Below are 6,291 nucleotides of genomic sequence, written 5' to 3'. Positions count from 1 at the left end.
ACCTACGGTGAGCTCCTATGCTGAAGTGCAAGGACAACGTCTGCAAAATATACCTGAGCCATGAAGGAGTGGATTCGACTCTCCCCTGATCTTTCTGTCAGACATGATATCCTTTGGAACGTTCGGACTCGGTATACAGTGCACATTTTTTGAATTAGTCCCTTGGGTAATCAGGAAGTTAAAATCCTGATCATAGACCAGCTGAGTGCAATTCCCTCGCTTCTCAATAACCAACGTGTTATATAACCCTGGTCCATCCTTCATATACTGCCTGCGTTTGTGTAAAACAGATCTTTGTCCTCGCAGCCTGGCGCTCAGAGGGAGATGCACGTGCGACGGGACAAAACTAGAAAGAGACGCGACATGGAAGTGTGTCATCTGTCAATTGTTTAGCCTGATGATTTGTTTTTGCCGGCTGCTGTCCTATCAAATTGGGTTTGGGTTTGTGGGTTTTTTGGAATTTGCAAGTTACACATGAGTACCGTGTGTGACTATTTAAGCGCACTGTCCATGTTCACAACAACGGTTCACATTGTCTGGAGAAGTGTCTGGAGTTCCACCTAAAGCTGCCGTTTTCCGAGAAACTCACGGACGTGAAACACAAGGAACTGGTAGAACCTGAAGACCTCTTCCCCTCTGGAAGTAGGTTTGCCTACTTCCAGAAACTCAACCGGTGCTACAAATCTTCTCAAACCTCTGTCCCTGTTGGGATTGTGCTTGTGTGACTCCCTCTGTGGGTGAAAAAGTGGATCGATTCATCAAAGGTATTTCAACACAGTGAGACCATGTCAAACCTCTCTCCATTTGTTGTGTCATTTAAGATCACAGGGATAATCCCATTTACACTTGACCTGGAGACATCAGAAAACGCAAATCTATGGGTCAAATGGAAACGGGGACTAGAATACATGGATAAGTATCAACAAAACAGCATAGAGGGCTGAATGGACAATTGTCACGTTGTCACAAATAATGTAGGACAGGGAGAAACTGGTCTGCAGGGAAAATAATCAGAACTGAAATGTCAAAAGCAGTGTAGGTTTGCTCACTGAGCTGAAAGTTTGAGATCCAGACATATCATTACATGGCTAGGTAACATCATCAGTGGAACCTCTAAGTGTAGCGAAACTGTTGTCTCCTTGCTTTCTATTTATACATTTGTCCTGGATGGGGTTCGTGAGGTTTGTGGTGATGTCATTTCCCTTTCGTTTTCTGAGAGGTTGATAGATGATATCTAGATATATGTATTTGTTTATGGCATTGTGGATGGAGTGCCAGGAGGAAGAAACTGAAAGCAACCGACGTCACAGTCGAAAGAAACGACAACGGAGAACTACAAACTTGCAGATACAGAAAAACGACAAACACTGACCAAATACTTAACTGCACCAGCAACCATCCCAACACACACAAACGAAGTTTGTCAGAACACTATTCCAACGAGCCACCATACACGGCAGCACAGGCGAACTTCGGACAATAGAGGAGAACCACCTATACAACGTATTCAAGAAGAACAGACACTCAAAAAGTACAGTCCGCAGATTCCTCGAGAACAAACCACGGCAAGCAGACCAAACACAGCCAGAAACACTAACCACCTTACCATCCATCAAAGAAGTTTCAGAAATGACAGCCAGACTTCAGATCCCTCGGAATCCTAGTAGCAAACAAACACACCAACACTCTCAAATAAAAACGAACAAACTTAAAAGACCAAGTACAACTCATGGACAAAACCAACATCATCTACAAAATTCCATGCAAGGACTGCCACAAAGACAACGTAGGACAAACAGGAAGAAGGTTAGCCACCAGGATACACGAACACCAGCTATCCACAAAAAGACACGACCCTCTCTCCATCGTAGCCCTACACACGGATGAAAGAAAAACATTTCGCCTGAGACAACACATCTATCCTGGTACAGGCTAAGCAAAGATATGCCAGAGAATTCCTAGAGGCTTGGTACTCCAAACACAACGCCATAAACACACACGTAGATCTAGATACCATCTGTCAACCACTCGGAAAACGAACAGGAAATGACATCATTACAAATCCCGGGAACTCCATCCAGCACAAACATATAAATAGAAAGCTGGAGACAACAGCTTCGCTTCACTGCGAGGTCGTTACTGATGATGTTACCTAGCCAGGTAATGAAACGTCTGGATCTCAAACCTACATCTCAGTGAACAAACCTACACCCGAAACCTCAACCTGAGCTACAAACCTTACAACAGCAGTGTTATTGATGAAAGGGACGACCGGGTCTGTTGTTTTCTGTGGTTCTCTACTGTTTCTGATTCAGTGCTCCCAGCGCTCTGGCTCAACTTCGATTTCCAGTCGAGGAATGGGAATTTTCCTGTGCTCGTTTGTCGTAGTGGCAGCATTCCTAAAGCAGGAAATGATGGATGTGGCTGAGAAGTGGTCATGTTTTGTCAAGAAACACGATTCAGGTTAACATAAGACAAAGAGCTGCGGATGCTGGAAATGTGACACAAAAACATGGAATGCTGGAGAAACTCAGCGCCTGGCAGTATCCATGGAGCAAAGCAGAGCTAGTGTTTCAGATCGACAGAAGCAGGTTCGTTCGGTATTTCAACATTGTAATGCAGGCACATTTTCAGTATTATGTGTGGGATCATCATATTTATCAAAAATTCTCATTAGTTGACAACCGTCACTTTTACAAATTTAAAAGGTTTGTTTTGGCGGTAATGCTGCTTCCGTTTCCATGAGCTGGTGACAGGCTATGCTTTAATGGTTACCTTTTCTCTTTTCCTTTCTGTCACTTAGCAGCCATGTCAAGTGGACAATTGACCCTTTCAGTGTCTTCCACAATGTGAGTTTCCATTTGTCTTTCTATGTCTGTTCATTGTCACCTTCTTTCACAGTCTCTGCCCAAATCCCTCATTTCCCATTTCTGGTCTTTGGAAACTCTGACTGCAGAAGACAGTGTGAAAGTGCAGCTGATGAGGCAATTTCTCCTCCCGCTGACTGGAGTGTGGAGAACTGAGCTCACATTCTCTAGATAATATATCTGTCACTTAGGCCTGAGTCCTTCGACATGTTTTCTTTTAAGTTCCAAATGCAATTCATAATATTTTGCTTTTGGTGTAAAATTAATGAACAGTTACAGCAGAGAATGATCAGCGTGGGATATCCGCAGTGATTCCTGCCTCACCTCGTTCTTCCCAACAAACTGAGAATGAAGGACGGAGAATAAACGAGGAGGTGAAACAAAAGCGCTTCTAGAACCGAGGTAAGAAACTCCAAATAGAATTAGCAGAACAAAACAATGAGGTGTCAAAGAGGTCCTTACTCGACGTGATTGTTCGGTGTTCGAGATGGGGAAGCTATCCAGCCTGAGGCACCTTCATGACTCTTGTTGCTGACTGAATCAGAAAGAAGAGGTTTCACGAGACCTCCACTTGTCTCACTTTGCTGTCCCCACCTCCTCCCCTGACCAGGTTTACATTTTCCTGCTCTTCTATGAGGTAAATGATGCAACGCCATTTTGTGTCTATCACTTTCTCAGTTCCAGTTCCAACATTGCTTCGATTTCAGAGCACATGTGAAGGTTAGACTGCAAATCCATTCATTCCTGTTGCGAAATGACTGAGTCGCTAACATGCGAACTGCACCAAAGCATGATTCAGGATTTCTGATGTTGGTTCATTCGCGTTGAAAAACAGCAGACAAAATCAAAATGAGGCCTTTCAGAGACTATCTTGGGATTCATTTGACAAAGAGGCGACATCAACAATCCGTGGTGCACTGTGACACCAGCAAATAAATGTTACTTTGTTTTCAAACCGGGTTGCGTTCGCACTGTAAACAAACGCGGTACTATTGTTACAGAAAGGGTGAGGGCACGGAAACTGCACTCCTTATCAGGATGATAATTGCTGCTGTACACTCCGGCGCACGTTCAGTCCAAGGTATGAGAGCAGCTTAACAAAGTTTCAGACAGTAATTAATTGTAATTCCTTTCCATTTCACTTCTACAGCAGGTATGGATTGTTTGCATCCAATTAGAAGGAGTATGGTAGTAGATACACGGAGAAACTACCACGGCAAATCCCGCGCCAATCATCTCACTGTTTTTTCAGTGTTGTCGGGTCTAAATCCGAGCAATCCATCGTTAGCAGCAGCATGACGATTCGTCGTGCTCATGAGTTGAAAGGTTCAAGAAACTAACTCATTCCCTCCTTCTCCGGGGTATCTTTTGATGATCAGTGAATCATATCTCATTGATAGAGACATGTTTCTAAAAATGTCAGGTTCTAAGCAGACACCTGCAATCGGTCGTGAACAAGTAAAGAAGCGGAGTGAGGAAGTCAAATGAAAGTGCATGGCAATGATGACTGGAACGCATGAGGCAGGAAGTTATCGTGGAGCTGGTGGTGTTAGGCTCAGTGCTGATGCTAATGGGTCTGCCTACACTGCCCAATGTTGATTCTGGCTCACACTCACTCCAGGTCAATTCACCACAATAACCCTCTTCCTCTTGGTGTGAGGATCCCTCTGTGTGTGTGAACGCCGTCAATGGGCCAAGAAAGGATGGACACAATCTCCTTATTCTATCAGTTTAAACAGGTGAACAGTACAGTTTGAAACCAATGTAAGTGCACATTAACTTTCCCTGTACATTTTCAATGGAGAATGTTGAACTGTGAAATGTCTGTTCAAAAGCGGGCATTGATTGCAATTCTCAACAAAAAAGAAAAACATTTCCAAACTTTTGTGATGAAGTGGTTAAAGAACTACAAGTGTGGATGTGTAAACGCATTTCTAGTGGAGGCACTGTGACTCGGTTCGTTAAAGTGATTCTCTAGTAAACAAGAGAACTTGGGATTCAAATGCCAGTTGTGGATGTCCAATCTTTCAAAGGCTCATTGTTTCATCTTCTTCAAATGTCATATTGCTGATCCCGCAGCTTTCTGATTTGAGCTCAGCCTGTTGTGATTTGATGCTCCTAGAGTTATTCCCTCCTTTTTTCTCCACCAATGAATGTTGTTTCTTGCTGACTGTTAATACAAACTGGAACCTCTTTCCATTGTCCCACAAAAACTTCTTTTCTTCTCTTCTGTTACGCTTGCTCTTTCACTCCCAGATTTAGTGGGAATAACGAGATGAGGCAGCAGACACTGCAGATTTGTCGGGAAATGTTGTGGCCATAGCACAGACACCAAGAGCTGATCATCTTCATTCTCTGCAGTCACCGATCATTCATCTTTCACCAACACTAAATACATCATTGTCATCCTATATTTCGAATGAAACTGCTTTTATTTCCGGGGGAAAAGATGTTGTATTTAGAATTCGAAAGACTCATAACATGTTGAATAAATAACGTCTCCTTACCACAGCAACTCCCCTATTTCACTGCCTCCGAATGTGAGACATTTCAAAGACCAAAAACGGGAAACGAGGAATATGAACAGGTTGAACGTCAGAAAATGTGAAACAGAGTGGTGCATACATCACACAAAGAGACAAATACAGACTCCATTGATTTATACGAAGGGAGAACCAATTCCCCATTCGACATGGCTGCTGAGTGAGAGAAAGTAAAAGAAAAATGTAACAATATATGTCCAAACCTTCAGCAGCTGAACGGCTATGGAAACAGCATTACAGTCGATGAAACCATTTTAAATTTGTCTAAATGACGTGTGTCAGCGAATGAGAAATTCTGATAAAAATGTTGACAAAACTGGTCATTTCCCCGCCATCATGATATGGAAATCTGTAACTAATCTGTTTCTGTAGATCTGAAACATTAACTCTGTTTCTCTCTGCAAATGCAGCAAGGCGCATAATCTATCAGTCAATCCCTGATTTTGTTTTAGATTTGCATCAACCGTAGTTCTTTATTTTATGTTAGCATTAATCACGTTTGGTACAAAAGCGAATCATTTCTCAGCTCCCACTTCATTTCCTGTTTCACAAACACTGTCATCATAATGGGCGGGAACTGCCGTACTCCCATCTCCAGATTGGGAACTGAACGTGCGCCGTGGCAGTGAGTGAGTAGATACATAATGGTTACTTCACCAACGAGGGCGGCAGAAAACACTGTCTCCTATCTAAATGACACTGCTTTCGCATTTTGCTTTCGGATCAGTCTCACTGCAGATCGGTTTCCCCCGTCTTACATTTTTTACAGCTTTTAAAAATGACCACTTGGCCCATCACGCTTTGTGGCTCAGTGACATCATTCTATTAAAATCATAGTTTTCGTTTTGCCACATAATCTTGTTTATTCTGATATTTCCAGT

This window comes from Hemiscyllium ocellatum, unplaced genomic scaffold (assembly GCF_020745735.1).
Source record: "Hemiscyllium ocellatum isolate sHemOce1 unplaced genomic scaffold, sHemOce1.pat.X.cur. scaffold_1026_pat_ctg1, whole genome shotgun sequence".
Classification (NCBI taxonomy): domain Eukaryota; kingdom Metazoa; phylum Chordata; class Chondrichthyes; order Orectolobiformes; family Hemiscylliidae; genus Hemiscyllium; species Hemiscyllium ocellatum.
Note: the sequence above shows the minus strand (reverse complement) of the source record.